Source organism: Ovis aries, chromosome 9, assembly GCF_016772045.2.
Source record: "Ovis aries strain OAR_USU_Benz2616 breed Rambouillet chromosome 9, ARS-UI_Ramb_v3.0, whole genome shotgun sequence".
Taxonomy (NCBI): Eukaryota; Metazoa; Chordata; class Mammalia; order Artiodactyla; family Bovidae; genus Ovis; species Ovis aries.
Genome location: NC_056062.1, coordinates 42,161,481 through 42,177,842, shown reverse-complemented (window position 1 = coordinate 42,177,842; position 16,362 = coordinate 42,161,481).

Below are 16,362 nucleotides of genomic sequence, written 5' to 3'. Positions count from 1 at the left end.
CAGGGAAATGAATAAATGACACAAAATTCCACCTGCCTTACCCTCTCCTTCTTTCTATTCTGTCCTCCCCACTTCCTCTCCTTGTCTTCTCCAGTGCCCATCTTCAGTACACAAGTTTCTAGGCTGCAAGTGGGACTCTGGATGAATTACTTTCATCCTCTCTGGTGCTGTAGTGTGTGGCTCTGGAGTTTTCTCTGGGGGCTGACACTGAAGATCACATCTTGGCAACTCCAGCTTCTTGAGGTGCCTCTGTGGTCCTGACCAAGCTGGGGGACTTGCTTGTAGCCGCAGGGCTGACTTGGCATGAATCCCACCTTTTTGCCATCCCAGTCAGCCCATGTCTTGGATCTCTACTGGTCCTTCTAGTCCTCAGGACTGAACTGTGAAGGTGGTTTTTGTTTTTTTTTTTTTTTTAGATAATGGTGTGATGGGTGAATTTTCTTTATTTCTTTCCTATATTTTCTCAGTGTTTCTTTTTTCTTTTTTTCATCTTGCCTAGTGGGATGTGGGATCTTAGTTCCCTGACTAGGGTTTGAACCCAGGCGCATGGCAGTGAAAGCCCAGAGTCTTAACCACTGGACCACAAGGGAATCCCCTCTCTGGATTGAATGGTGGCTTGATTATCCTTTTATTCTCTCCAAACAGTTTTGCTTTCATTACACAAACAATTCATACTCTTGCAGAAATAATTGGGAAAATATGATACAAAGGAGATTCCCAGGTGGTTCAGCGGCAAAGAATCCACCTGCTAATGCATGAGACACAGGAGAGGAGAGGAGAGTTTGGCCCATGGGTCAGGAAGATCCCCTGGAGTAGGATTTCCAGTATTCTTGCCTGAAAAATCCCATGGACAGAGGAACCTGATGGACTACAGTCAGTGGGGTTGCAAAGAACTGGACATGACTGAGCATGCATGCACACTCAGTGCAAAACAGAAAATACACACTACAGATAGTCCCAACTCCCAGTCCATTTGTGTGACTGTCTAATATTTTAGTGTTGTACACACAGGCATGTACTCACATACATTTATCATAAATGGAATCATCCAAGATGTGTATTTTATATGCTGACGTTTTTCATTTAGTGTGATGCTCTCAGTCAAGAATAAATGATACCTTTTATGCTTGTTATTATTAAATATAATCAGAAAAGTTGATTTTGAAGAGCTACACAGTGTTCTTTTATCAGTCAGTTCAGTTCAGTTCAGTCACTCAGTTGTGTCCGACTCTTTGCAACCCCATGAATCGCAACACGCCAGGCCTCCCTGTCCATCACCAACTCCTGGAGTTCACTCAAACTCATGTCCATCGAGTCGGTGATGCCATCCAGCCATCTCATCCTCTGTCATCCCCTTGTCCTCCTGCCCCCAATCCCTCCCAGCATCAGTCTTTTCCAGTGAGTCAACTCTTTGGATGAGGTGGCCAAAGTACTGGAGTTTCAGCTTCAACATCAGTCCTTCCAAAGAACATCTAGGACTGATCTCCTTTAGGATGGACTTGTTGGATCTCCTTGCAGTCCAAGGGACTCTCAAGAGTCTTCTCCAATACCACAGTTCAAAAGCATCAATTCTTTGGCGCTCAGCCTTCTTCACAGACCAACTCTCACATCCATACATGACCACTGGAAAAACCATAGCCTCTGTTGGCAAAGTAATATCTCTGCTTTTCAATATACTATCTAGGTTGGTCATAACTTTCCTTCCAAGGAGTAAGCGTCTTTTAATTTCATGGCTGCAATCACCATCTGCAGTGATTTTCGGAGCACCCCAAAATAAAGTCTGACACTGTTTCCCATCTATTTCCCATGAAGTGATGGGATCTTCGTTTTCTGAATGTTGAGCTTTAAGCCAACTTTTTCACTCTCCTCTTTCATTTTCAACAAGAGGCTTTTAGGTTCCTCTTCACTTTCTGCCATAAGGGTGGTATCATCTGCATATCTGAGGTTATTGATATTTCTCCTGGCAATCTTGATTCCAGCTTGTGCTTCTTCCAGCCCAGCCTTTCTCATGATGTACTCTGCATATAAGTTGAATAAGCAGGGTGACAATATATAGTCTTGACGCACTCCTTTTCCTATTTGGAACCAGTCTATTGTTCTATGTCCAGTTCTAACTGTTGCTTCCTGACCTGCATATAGGTTGCTCAAGAGGCAGGTCAGGTGGTCTGGTATTCCCATCTCTCTCAGAATTTTCCACAGTTTATTGTGATCCACAGAGTCAAAGGCTTTGGCATAGTCAATAACCAGAAATAGATATTTTTCTGGAACTCTCTTGCTTTTTCCATGATCCAGTGGATGTTAGCAATTTGATCTCTGGTTCCTCTGCCTTTTCTAAAACAAGCTTGAACATCTGGAAGTTCACAGTTGACATACTGCTGAAGCCTGGCTTGGAGAATTTTGAGCATTACTTTACTAGTGCGTGAGATGAGTGCAATTGTGTGGTAATTTGAGCATTCTTTGGCTTTGCCTTTCTTTGGGATTGGAATGAAAAGTGACCTTTTCCAGTCCTGTGGCCACTGCTGACTTTCCAAATTTTCCAATTTTCTGGCATATTGAGTGCAGCACTTTCACAGCATCATCTTTCAGGATTTGAAATAGCTCCACTGGAATTCCATCACTTCCACTAGCTTTGTTTGTAGTGGTGCTTCCTAAGGCCCACTTAATTTTGCATTTGATGTCTGGCTCTAGGTGAGTGATCACACCATTGTGATTATCTGGGTCGTGAAGCTCTTTTTTGAAGTTCTTCTGTGTATTCTTGCCACCTTTTCTTAATATCTTCTGCTTCTGTTAGGTCCATACCGTTTCTGTTCTTTATTGAGCTCACCTTTGCATGAAATGTTCCCTTGGTATCTCTAATTATCTTGAAGAGATCTCTACTCTTTCCCATTCTGTTGTTTGCCTTTATTTCTTTGCATTGATCACTGAGAAAGGCTTTCTTATCTCTCCTTGCTCTTCTTTGGAAGTCTGTATTCAGATGTTTATATCTTTCTTTTTCTCCTTTGCTTTTCACTTCTCTTCTTTTCACAGCTATTTGTAAGGCCTCCCCAGACAGCCATTTTGCTTTTTTGCATTTCTTTTCCATGGGGATGGTCTTGATCCCTGTCTCATGTACAACGTCATGAACCTCTGTCCATAGTTCATCAGGCACTCTGTCTATCAGATCTAGTCCCTTAAATCTATTTCTCACTTCCACTGTATAATCATCAGGGATTTGATTAAGGTCATACCTGAATGGTCTCGTGATTTTCCCCACTTTCTTCAATTTAAGTCTGAATTTGGCAATAAAGAGCTCATGATCTGAGCCACAGTCAGCTCCCAGTCTTGTTTTTGCTGACTGTATAGAGCTTCTCCATCTTTGGCTGCAAAGAATATAATCAATCTGATTTCGGTGTTGACCTTCTGGTGATGTCCATGTGTAGAGTCTTCTTTTGTGTTGTTGGAAGAGTGTTTGTTATGACCAGTGCGTTCTCTTGGCAAAACTCTATTAGTCTTTGCCCTGCCTCATTCCGTACTCCAAGGCCAAATTTGTCTGTTACTCCAGGTGTTTCTTGACTTCATACTTTTGCATTCTAGTCCCCTATAATTAAAAGGACATCTTTTTTGGGTGTTAGTTCTAAAAGGTCTTGTAGGTCTTCATAGAACCATCCGCTTCAGCTTCTTCAGCATTACTGTTTGGGGCATAGGCTTGGATTACTGTGATATTGAATGGTTTGCCTTGGAAATGAACAGAGATCATTCAGTCAAGATTGCATCCAAGTACTGCATTTCGGTATTACTGGTATTCTAAAATGCCTTAGACATAGTATTTTATTGTTTCCTTTAATACCTCTTTAGAGAAGTACAATTATCAATGATACTTCCATATTAGAGATGATAAAACCTAGGCGAGAAGAGACTGGATCACTTCCTCAAGGCCACAGTTATAAGACTCAGATCCAGGATCCGCACTTCAGCATTCTGTCTCCAGCCTGTGCTGGAACACCGTGATGGACCACAGTCCTGTATGAGAGAGACAGTGGTCATCTCGACTGGGGGTGGGGGCTGACACACCTGTAAGACATTCTCAATAAGTGCTACATTTTCAACAACCCACTCATCACTTGCACCCATTCTTGCCCAAATGGACTCCATTTTCCATGGGGTAGCTAACATTCCATCAATGCACTGTTACAACTAAAGTTTACAAGTACGTGCGTGTATATTGAATATATGCAGTATAGCTTCTGTCTGGATCTAAAAGGGGACCCCACGTATACGTATTATTGAGAAAGGGGTTATTCACTTTCCTATGCTTTAGGAGAAAAACATAAGTTATGACTTGAAGCACTTTCCTGACATTCATTATGCCTTTAGAATGAAGCAGTAGAGTGTGTTTCTTACCTTTTCCCCAATATTATGCTAGATATCATCATAATTTGTCCCCAGTTTCTTCCTTACCTCAAACAGAGATTTCCTGATGAGGTCATTAGGAGTCTGTAGCAATTCACTGAGAACTTCATGGGAGAAAGCAGCCCAGCTTTTATTTGATAAATTCTTCAGAACATTAACATCTTGTTCTCTAAAAAATGTTCTCTTTGGTGGTGATAATTATTGCAGATGTGAGTGAAGCTGCGTTTGAATCATTTAAGAACTCAACATTCGCAAATATTGCCCAGTGGAGCTTATTTCTGAAACTGATGTTTAAGCAGTAGTTTAAATAATGATGTCTTCTTGTGTTTGAAGAAAATCAATGAAGTATGGAGATGATGAAGTTTAGGTGTTTGTAAAAAGTAAACGTTTTTTCACTCAGTTAAGAAGGGCCACTAAGGAAGCATTTGGGACCTTATAAAGATGCAATCCTTTGAAGAAATATATGTTTGGGATTAGTAGAGTCATGGGAGATGTTAGAGTCAAATTATGAAATGTGTCAGCAATAATAACCCTGTGAAATGAATCAAACTAAAGGGCAGATATAATTGTCAATTATTACTGAGGAATTGACCCTGATTCACGCTTGAAACACAGCCTTTTCCAATAGGAGGGGTTTTGTCTAATTTTTGGCAAGTTTCTTTCCGATAACCTTCACCTCTTGTAGGAGTATATCATTCTTTGGGTTTTGAAAAGTTGACAGTTTTCTAAAAACAAATCAATCTGTTAGAAAAATAGGGCAATTATAAAGAGTAATCATAGCCTATATTTTGTCAGGAGCTGTGTGTGTGTATGTGTGTGTGTGTGTGGGTGGGTGTGTGTATGTGTGTGTATACTCTAGGAAATGTGATACAAGCTTTTTTGATGAAGTTCAGAGTAGATCGTTTTAGAGCGGGAGATGTTTCAGCTCAGTGAGACCAGTTCTTTCCTTTTACAAGTGGAGAAACAGCTACAAAGAACTCAAAGACTACTCCAAAGTCACAGCACCCTTGTGACTCAGGGTCAAGGGAAAACAGAATGGCTCACCACATTTAGGTTCAGTCAATAAGATCCCAACTTCTGATTTTTTTGATGATGTCATCCAACCATCTCATCCTCTGTTGCCCCCTTCTCCTCCTGCCCTCAGTCTTTGCCAGCATCAGGGTCTTTTCCAATGAGGTGGCTCTTTAAATCAGGCAGCCAAAGTACTGGAGCTTCAGTTTCAGCATCAGTCTTTCCAATAAATATTCACAGTTGGTTTTCTTTAGGATTGACTGGTTTGATCTCCTTGCAATCCAATGGATTCTCAAGAGTCTTCTCCAGTACCACAGTTTGAAAGCATCAGTTTTTCGGCACTCAGCCTTCTTTATGGCGAATTCTCACATCCATACATGACTACTGGAAAAACCATACCTTTGACTAAACAGACCTTTGTTGGCAAAGTGATGTCTCTGCTTCTTAATACAGTGTCTAGGTTTGTTATAGCTTTTCTTCTAAGGAGCAAGCGTCTTTTAATTTCATAGTGCTGTCACCATCCACAGTGATTTTGGAGCCCAAGAAAATAAACATGTAGATAAATGTAAATAAATATTAGCTATTTCAAACAGTAGTAACATCTTGTGATGTTTAGAATAGACAGACAGGTAGATAGATATTGAGATCTAACACACGACAAAAATAAGATGAAAAGGAGAGAGGGGGTAAATAAATGGTTGGAAGGCTCTTGTATTGTTTTGGAGGGACTGGTAGAAGTATTCATTGAAAGTATTCTGTAATAAGTTAAGAATTCATGTTGCAATCTTTAAAATAATTGCTAAAAAAAACAACATGGCTGTCCAATGAATAATCCAGTCAGTTTTGTGTTTGAGAGCATGCACAGCACTATTAGCACTCATGACAGGCAGATCTAGGGTCAATTCTCAATAATCCTCTTTGGGGAAGCGATGCTCAGCACACATACACCTGGCTTAGTTTGGGAGGAAGCTCAGCGCCTCCAAAGCTCCCTCCAATTAAGACTTCCCACCTCTGTCAGTGAATTAGAGGTAGAGGAGGGGTACGGTGACAGAATTGATTGGCAAGCCATGCACAGAGGGCCTGGGACTTTGATCTAGGTTGAAGAGCAAACCCACCCACTTCTCAGCCTTCTCCAGTGTGGTGTTCTTAGCTGAGCTCTGATTTAAGCAGGTGTATACCGTGAGTGTGTCAATAATACCAGCACACCCCTGGATTTCCCTACTCTGTGAAGGTCACACAGTGAAAATTAAAAGGTCATGTAGTCACCATCCATTGGGATCATAATTTGAAGTTCTAATGCATTGTTTACATTTGGTAGCTTATCTGATCCTCATCATAACCCTGCCGGGTAGTCAGAGAGATTAGGATTGTTTCCACAATCCTAATCCTGTATTTCAGATTTGGTTAGTAAATTTCAGAATGCCTAAGAAACCTGTCTCAGGTCACAGAGATATGGGACTCCCATTAGCATTTTTGAATGTTCTCAACTTGAAGGTTCCTATGTAGGGAATGTACTATAACACAGACTGGATGGCTTATAAACTGCAGACATTTATTTCTCACCATTTTGGAGGCTGGAAGTTTAAAATCAGAGTTCTTGCCAGAGCTGTCTTCAAACCAGCAGACTGCAGACCTAATTACTTCCCAAGAACCCCACCCCCAAATACCAGGACACTGTGAATTAGGTTTCAAGCTGTGAATTTGATGAATCCAGGCAGGTTAGGGGAGGACACAAACATTCAGTCCAATAACAAGAAAGAAGGCAGTTCTTCAAAAATGATTTTTTATACAGCTTGCCAAACAGGGTTCCAGAAAGGTGATACCCATTTATATTCCCAGCTAATTTAATGCTCAAAATTCTCCAAGCCAGGCTTCAACAATACGTGAACCGTGAACTTCCTGATGTTCAAGCTGGGTTTAGAAAAGGCAGAGGAACCAGAGATCAAATTGCCAACATCCTCTGGATCATGGAAAAAGCAAGAGAGTTCCAGAAAAACATCTATTTCTGCTTTATTGACTAAGCCAAAGCCTTTGACTCTGTGGATCACAATAAACTGTGGAAAATTCTGAGAGAGATGGGAATACCAGTCCACCTGACCTGCCGCTTGAGAAATCTGTATGCAGATCAGGAAGCAACAGTTAGAACTGGACATGGAACAGCAGACTGGTTCCAAATAAGAAAAGGAGTGCGTCAAGGCTGTATATTGTCACCCTGCTTATTTAACTTCTATGCAGAGTACATCATGAGAAACGCTGGACTGGAGGAAACACAAGGTGGAATCAAGATTGCCGGGAGAAATATCAATAACCTCAGATATGCAGATGACACCACCCTTATGGCAGAAAGTGAAGAGGAACTAAAAAGCTTCTTGATGAAGGTGAAAGAGGAGAGTGAAAAAGTTGGCTTAAACCTCAACATTCAGAAAACGAAGATCATGGCATCCAGTCCCATCAATCACTTCATGGGAAATAGATGGGGAAACAGTGGAAACAGTGTCAGACTTTATTTTTGGGGGCTCCAAAATCACTGCAGATGGTGACTGCAGCCATGAAATTAAAGGACACTTACTCCTTGGAAGAAAAGTTATGACCAACCTAGATAGCATATTCAAAAGCAGAGACATTACTTTGCCGACTAAGGTCCGCCTAGTCAAGGCTATGGTTTTCCTGTGGTCATGTATGGATGTGAGAGTTGGACTGTGAAGAAGGCTGAGCGCTGAAGAATTGGTGCTTTTAAACTGTGGTGTTGGAGAAGACTCTTGAGAGTCCCTTAGACTGCAAGGACATCCAACCAGTCCATTCTGAAGGAGATCAGCCCTGGGATTTCTTTGGAAGGAATGATGCTAAAGCTGAAGCTCCAGTACTTTGGCCACCTCATACAAAGAGTTGACTCACTGGAAAAGACTTTGGTGCTGGGAGGGATTGGGGGCAGGAGGAGAAGGGGATGACCGAGGATTAGATGGCTGGATGGCATCACTGACTCGATGGACGTGAATCTGAGTGAACTCCGGGAGATGGTGATGGACAGGGAAGCCTGGCGTGCTGCAATTCATGGGGTCACGAAGAGTCGGACACGACTGAGCGTCTGAACTGAACTGAACTGAATTTTGTTTTTGACGATTTTTTTTTTAATGTGGATCATTTTTAACGTCTTTATTGAAGTTGTTACAATGTTGCTTCTGTTTCGTGTTTTGGTTTTTTGGCCATGAGGCAAATGGAATCTTAGCTCGCCGACCAGGGATCGAACTTTCCCCGCTTGCACTAGAAGGTGAAGTCATAACCACTGGACTACCAGGAAAGTCCCTGTTGTTTGTTTTTTTTAAATTCTTGCCCTGGATTTTTCTTTTCATGCCAAAGCTCTACACTGATTTTCATTATTTTCTTCATAAAATAATCAGATGAGAAAAGTGACATAATAGTAAAAGAGCAAATATGAAAACATACTTTTCTGTCCCCTCCTTTTGGGTTTCTCTTGAAGCATGACAGGGAATCATGTTTTCTAGGCTTTATGTCTACAGCCTCCCTTCCAGCTTTCAAGGGTCAGTTGTTGGTGATCCATTCAGGTCCCTGTGAATCCAGAGAACAATAAACGGCTCCAAAGCAGTGTTTTTCCTCCTTGTGGTTTCTCCCTCCTACAGGTCAAAACTGCAGTTCTTCCAAGTTACCACTAAGTGTCAGGCAGGGAATAGTCAATCGCCTGTTTTGATGATTTTTTTTTCAGACTCGCAGCCTCACTATTCAGTGAGAAAGAAGTACACAGTGAACTTTCTGATCCACTCCTCTTTTGTTCTTGAGAAGAAAACGATAATCTGGTGCTTTTCTCTGGAAATTAAAAAAAAAGTCTTCTTTTGGTTTACAAAAGTGTCTTTCTTAAATTTCTTTCCCCCTTGTTCAGTCGCTTAGTGTTTTAACTCTTTCTCAATGACGAATCTTCATTGTAGTTACAAGAACCACACCATGAAAGATCCCTGGAGGAACGGAGATCAAACACAAATTAATAAATTAACAAAAAATACAATATGCATTCAATTCTAACTATAGATTTGAAAGGACTAAACTAAAAACCTTCCCTATCATCACTCAGGGTTCTCCTTCTAGATCATATCAAAAAGATAGCCCTGTCAGGCAGTCCCTAAAAAACATGAATCAAATTTAAAAAATTAAAAAACATATGGCTCAACACAGCATTGTAGTCAACAGTTTCATAAATAACTTTTCCTGGGAGATTTGAGAACCCCGAAGTTATTTTCCGCTGCTTAGAGATATTTTCTACTCAGATCGACTCCAAATTCCAGATTGGAGACATTGATAATTATTGTGGAAAATTCATACTTTAAGAAACATCCAGAGACATTAAAACACTTTGACCAAACAGCCAGACAGCTTGTGGAGCTAAAGGCATTCTACTATTTCTGTTAGACTTGGCAACACATGCAAGTCTGTTTCAAGGTTTGCTTTTGTTATGGGTTGAATTGTACCCACCATAAAAATATATGTTGACATTATAACCCCAGCACCTCAGAGTGTGATCTTCTTATTTGGAAATGGGGTCACTGCAGATGTCATTATTTAAGATGAGGTTATACAGAAGGAAGGGCTAGTGGTAAAGAACCTGTCTGCTAATGCCGGAGACATAAGAGAAATGGGTTCGATCCCTGGGTCGGGAAGATCCCCTGGAAAAAGAAATGACAACCCACTCCAGTATTCTTGCCTGGAGGATCCCATGGACAGAGGAGCCTGGTGGGCTACAGTTCATAGGGTTGCAAAGAGTTGGACGTGACTATTTGTCATGTGTGTGAAAGTCAACTGGAAGTGAAGGTGTTAGTCACTCAGTCATATTTGACTCTGTGTGACCCTAAGGACTGTAGCCCGCCAGGCTCCTCTGTCCATGGAATTCTCCCGGCAAAAATACTGGAGTGGGTAGCCATTCCCTTCTGCAGGGGATCTTCCTGACCCAGGGATTGATCCCAGGTCTCCTGCACCGCAGGCAGATACCAAGGAAGCCCAGATTCACCATGTACAGCATACAAATAAACATATATTCAACATTTTACACATAGCACTATAGGGTATTCCTCCCAGTTTGTCAGTGAATGTGTTTTGTGCTGATACAATTTTGTGGTCTCCTGGATTGCCGTAGAATGACCGTGGGAATCAGCAGTCCTGCAGCCTGCCCCCAAACCCTGGGATGCCCATTTGGTGTCTCCTTCCATTTGTTGTCTGAATGCCACCCCATCTCTGGAGACGCCAGGACACTTCAAATGTCAGGCCTGTTCTAAGCCTGGTGTGAGAAGACCCAGACCAAGGTGGTGCTGGGACCATGTCACACCATATGCAACATCTGGGGTAGAGAGTGTTTATTTATTTAATATTTACTTTTACTTGGCTGCACCAGGTCTTAGTTGCCGGAGAAGGCAATGGCACCCCACTCCAGTACTCTTGCCTGGACAATCCCACGGTGGAGGAGCCTGGTGGGCTGCCGTCCATGGGGTTGCTAAGAGTCAGACATGACTGAGTGACTGCACTTTCACTTTTCACTGTCACACATTGGAGAAGGAAATGGCAACCCACTCCAGTGTTCTTGCCTGAAGAATCCCAGGGACGGGGAAGGTGGGCAGCCGTCTCTGGGGTTGCGCAGAGTTGGACACGACTGAAGCGACTTAGCAGCAACATTAACAGCAGTAGCAGGTCTTAGTTGCAGCATGCAGGATCTAGTTCCCAGAGCAGGGATCGAACCTGGGCCCGCTGCATTGGGAGCATGGAGTCTTAGCCACTGGACTACCAGGGAAGTCCCTGAGGTAGAGATTTAGACTTAGATGGTGCCCTGTCATTATCTTTGAATGTAATCTAAAAGGAAGTTAGGAAAACAGATTGCTGAGGTAGAATGTGTTTATTAATTTATTCACTATATATTTATTGAATGCCATGATGTTTTTGGTTGGAAAAAGAAAGCACACAACGCTATTTTAGAACAAAATAAAAATAGAGCGGGAGGGAATGGATTGAATGAGCCACACTTTCTAACTCACCATTTTGCCAAGAAGAGCCATACTTGATGATTTGCTGCTTAAAATTAGTTGTGAGGTGTAGCTTAAGGGTTGAGACAGCACCATTATTTTAGCTAGATCAACATGATTGATATCATTGCAGCATTTCACCGTGTTATTGTAGTCTCTGGTTTTCAAAGTGTTGATGTTCGAGAAGAATTGCAATCCGATTCCATTTCCTAAACCCCAGGTTGGCTATTTCTTAAACCAAAAAAAAAAGAGTGTATCCTTAACTTTATGCTGTGAAGATGAAATAAAACTCTCCATTTTTTTTTTCCCTAATAGGAAGATTGTATCTGTGAAAAAGCTGGAGTTCTTTCAAACAAAGGACCCACACACATCCAAATTATTACGTGATCACTAAAGTGACCCTTTTTGGGGGTGCTCACAATGTGCTGAGCATAAACGGAAATCAGTTTATTTCCTTCCCGCCGCCGCATGATGGGGATGCTACTGGAAAAAGTGTAAGAGGTTAGTGACTCTGCCGGGTCTGCTGCAGTGGGAATATGAGCAGGCAGGGCATTCTGCCTGCAGAGTCTGTGAGCATTTATGGTGCAGCTACAGTATGCTGGGAAGTACCATCCAGAACCAAGCAATGGACCCATGGGGACCTGGGCTTGCATTCTAGCAAGTCTAACCTGTGCAGTACAGATCTGCCGTTTCCTTCTTGAGGGAGTTTTTTTTTTTCTTTTTTTTCTTTCTCATGTTAAGTAAGCTGTTTCCCATTCCCAGTGTGCTATCAGTAATTCTCCTGATTTTGGTGGTTTATACAGTTAAGATATCAGATGCTCTGGGAGTGTATTGTTTGTGGACCCTGACTGAAAAGTTGATGCCACTAAACTTTGGATCGAATTTGATCAGACTACATACAGTTCATTCACAAACCAAGAAGCACCATCTGACTAATGTTTTGCACATATCATTTCACTTCCAAATGTCAAGTACTATTTTTTTAAAACTGTAAAGTAGTTAACAACACACTAAAAACCCTTCAAATGTGTTGCAGTTGAGGTATGTACATGCACATAAGTTGTGGCTGCTTCTTGCTCACTTTTCACATGTGTGACAAACATGCTTTTACTACCAAGTTGAAACTCTTGAAGGCTGACCTTGATTTTGAAAGACTCCCCCTCTCCTACTGCCTTCAATCTTCATTCTTATTGGAATATCAAAAATTTGATAATGATGATCCTCCAGACTGACCGAGGTCTATAGTTTGTCTGCTAGACACTTCTGGTGGCCTTTAGTTGTCCTCACTCAGGCTCACTCCTTCCCCTGGTCGCTGTCTTTCTCTCTAAGGTACCTTTCTAGTTGGAGATGTCCTCATTAGTCATGTGATGGTCACGAATGGTCAGTAGGAAGGGACCAGGTTATTGTATGTAATGCTGTAGAAATACTCCAGAAACGTAGAGGAGTCTTCTGGAAAATCTCCACAGTGCAACTCTGTTCTGTTCCCATTAACTTTCCACCTGTGGTCACCTACCTGTGTTTAGACACCACGGCACCTGATGCTTGAACATGCCCCCGAAGTTACAGCGATAAGAGAAGGCAGTCATTTTTTTCATTGACGATCATAAAAAGAGGCAAGGTTAAGGAAATCATTTTGTTCTTAGCATTACTAAATTTAGGACTAAAACAGCCAATTTTCTAACAATTTAGCACATTTATTCTTCCAGGTCAAAGAGCACATCTGAGCTGTCTTTAATGCAGAGTTCTTACTGCAAGGCCGAGCACGCTGGCACTCCACGGCTCCACTGACTGACTGACCACCTACAACTGTTTGACTGAGGTTGCCAAGCAGGCTTGGCACACACGTCCTCAATTAACAGATTGGATAGTTGCTAATTATCTGGATGAAGGATTTGGCTCCCTCAGCTTGCCTTTTCCTGCAAACAGGAAGGAAAAGATTCCACCAGAGTGTTCTGAATTATTGGAATTTGTCCCCTGTGGCCCACCATGATGTCACACTGACATTTTCTTGCAAGTAGTTTTTGAGGTGAATGTTGAGTTTAGAAAGTTAATTTGGTAAATTAAATACATGACATAGTGTTGAAAATGCTATAAATCTGAATGCTTTTGTTGTGATGAAGACTTTAGAAATGCCGGGGTGGGGAAAACATTTTCGGGATATTTATTAATTCTTTCCCTGGTGAACCACTGACGATCTGTTGGTGGACTGCCCAGTGTCATGGGTTGTCTGTGACAAGTTCTTTGTCTAGACTGGCTTCCTTTGTCCCCGAACCTCATGCCTTTCTGTGTCACTGCCCACCCTCACACCTTGTGTGTCAGCAACACAAACTCATTTGACATGAGCACAAGAAAATTGCACTGCACAAGGGAAATTTTTAGTCAAAATACAGAATATATTGTATATATATAGACATTATACTCAAGTTATTTAGAAATCCCCTTTGCTTTTTCTAAAAAATACTTTTTTTTAATTGAAGGATAACTGCTGCTGCTAAGTCGCTTCAGTTGTGTCCAACTCTGTGCGACCCCATAGACGGCAGCCCACCAGGCTCCTCTGTCCCTGGGATTCTCCAGGCAAGAACACTGGAGTGGGTTGCCATTTCCTTCTCCGGAAGGATAACTGCTTTACAATACTGTGTTGGTTTCTGCCATACATCAATATGAATCAGCCATAGGTATACCTATACCCCCTCCTTCTTGAGCCTCGTTCCCCCCTCCCACCCCATCCTACCCATCTAGGTTGTCACAGAGCACCCGATTGAGCTCTGAGTCATGCAGCAAATTCCCACTGGCGATCTGTTTTCCATATGGTAGTGTAGATATTTCCATACTGCTCTCTCCATTCATCCCACCCTCTCCTTCCTCCCCCACCATGTCCGCAAGTCTGTTCTCCATGCCTGTGTTTCCGTTGCTGCCCTGCAAATAGGTTCCTCAGTACCATCTTTTCCCTTTGCTTTGATCCTTATCATACTTTCTTTAAAAAACAGAATTCACTTCATTAGTAAGTAGAAGACAGAGAAGATCTCACTGTGATAACCAAGAATCTTGCTGAATTACAGAGACTTCAACTTCAACATTGATTTTCATCACAGAATACCATAACTGTGTTGGAAGAGAAATGATTAGATCAAATATAAACCCATTTCCACTTGTGGAAATTTTTTCATGTCATAAAACATGCAAAAGGAAAATAAAGCCAAGTGTAAAAACAAGACAAGAATGACAACAAAACCCTCTAGAATATTAATCTTAAAGCCAGACTACCCAGGACTGAAAATGGATTTCCCACTTTCTAGCTGTGTGACCAAGGGCAATGACTTAAGCCTTCTGTGCCTCAACAGTCTCATCTATAATATGGGGATGATGAATAATTGTCCCTACATATGTCTTACAGTTGTTAAGAGGATTAAGTGAGTTGATTAACGTAAAAGACTTGTACAGTGTCTGATGCATCAGGTATGCTAACACCAATAAATGGTAGCTGTGATTAATTGGGGAATTTTTAATTATCTGTTCATTTGTTTAAGTTTTAAGCAGTAGGTAGAGCAGATTTTAAAAACTTAGAAAAATGATGTTTTAGAAGGTTGTTAGTGATTTCAGCTTCTAGAGGTGAAAATATTATGACTTCATTTTGATAAACTCTCTGTGATAAGCTTCCAAGTCAAGCACATAAGGCTTCCTGGAGAAGCTGTGGCTTGGGTTATCACTTGCTCTGGTTAGAGACGTAAATGGTGAGCATCATTCCCTGTGGCTTTCAAGGCAGGAGAAAGACGGGTGTCCTGAAAAATGTGAGATGTTGATTGAAATCTTGGTGCCCCACACAAGCTAAAAATCCTGAATCTGGAAAATGGGTGGAGACTATGCCTGTTGCCCTGTCTTGGGCTCTGAGGGATGCCTTCAGCTGTGGGGGCAGGAGAGGAAGACAGTTGGTTGTGGGGAGAGGACTTGTCTAAGGGTGGAGCAAACAAGGAGGTGGGGGACGGACACTCTGGTCCCAAAACAGGTGCTAAGCATCTCTGTTGAGCTGGCACCCAGAGCCCTCAGCACCTGGAACAGCAGTCATGACTGAATAGACATTGGCTCCAAAGTTCCCCAAATCTTAGAGTTTAAGGGATAACTTGCCAGGATAGCAGTGGGGAGAGAAACAGGACCATGTGGGGGACCAGCTAGACAGGTAACAACGGACTTTCAGGGAGGGTGGATGGTTTGCTCAGTCCACTCAGGTAGCCTGTGATAAAGGTAGGACCAAAGCCCTGGTTTCCTGACTTCTCATCACATGTTCTTTTAACTTCCTTCCAAGTACTTTCAGAAATTTAGAAATCTGGCTTGAGCTGTCATGGTGCCTGCAACTCTTGAGAAAAGTGGAGTTGGCTGCACATGTCGAAACCTTGTCAGTGTGTCTTATTCTTCTATGGGGAGGTGAGCGTATTTGGATAGAAGCTACCTGGTAGAGTGGAGCTTCAGATAAATCAAGAAATACACTTGACAGTGTGTGGACTGTGAAATATGCTTTGGTCCACTCTCTAGCTATACCACTTCTATTTCCGTGGAGTGACAAAAGCTAAGGACACCAAGCGACGTTTCCTACATACTTAACGAGCCACTGCTATACAGAAGGGTGATTTGGAGCCTGTCTCCCATAATTAGGAGAGGCAAAGGTGTTCCCGGTGTTTCTTCCTGAGCCATGGAAATGAATATCTTGAGCTTTCCCCTCCAGCAAAGACTGTCTGTTAATACCCAAACTACTTTCAGATTTATTGTGACAAGTGATACAGTACCATGTTCAAGGAAGAATTTTGGGATGCGTGCCTTGGAAACTTTTTTTTTGTTGCCCATCTGTTTTGCTTGTCGCAATTCCTGTTTGTTTAAGATGTACGTGTGCCAGAAATGTGGAAAGAATGTGTGTAGCGACAAGTGTTATCGAGCCATTTTCACACTGGACTTA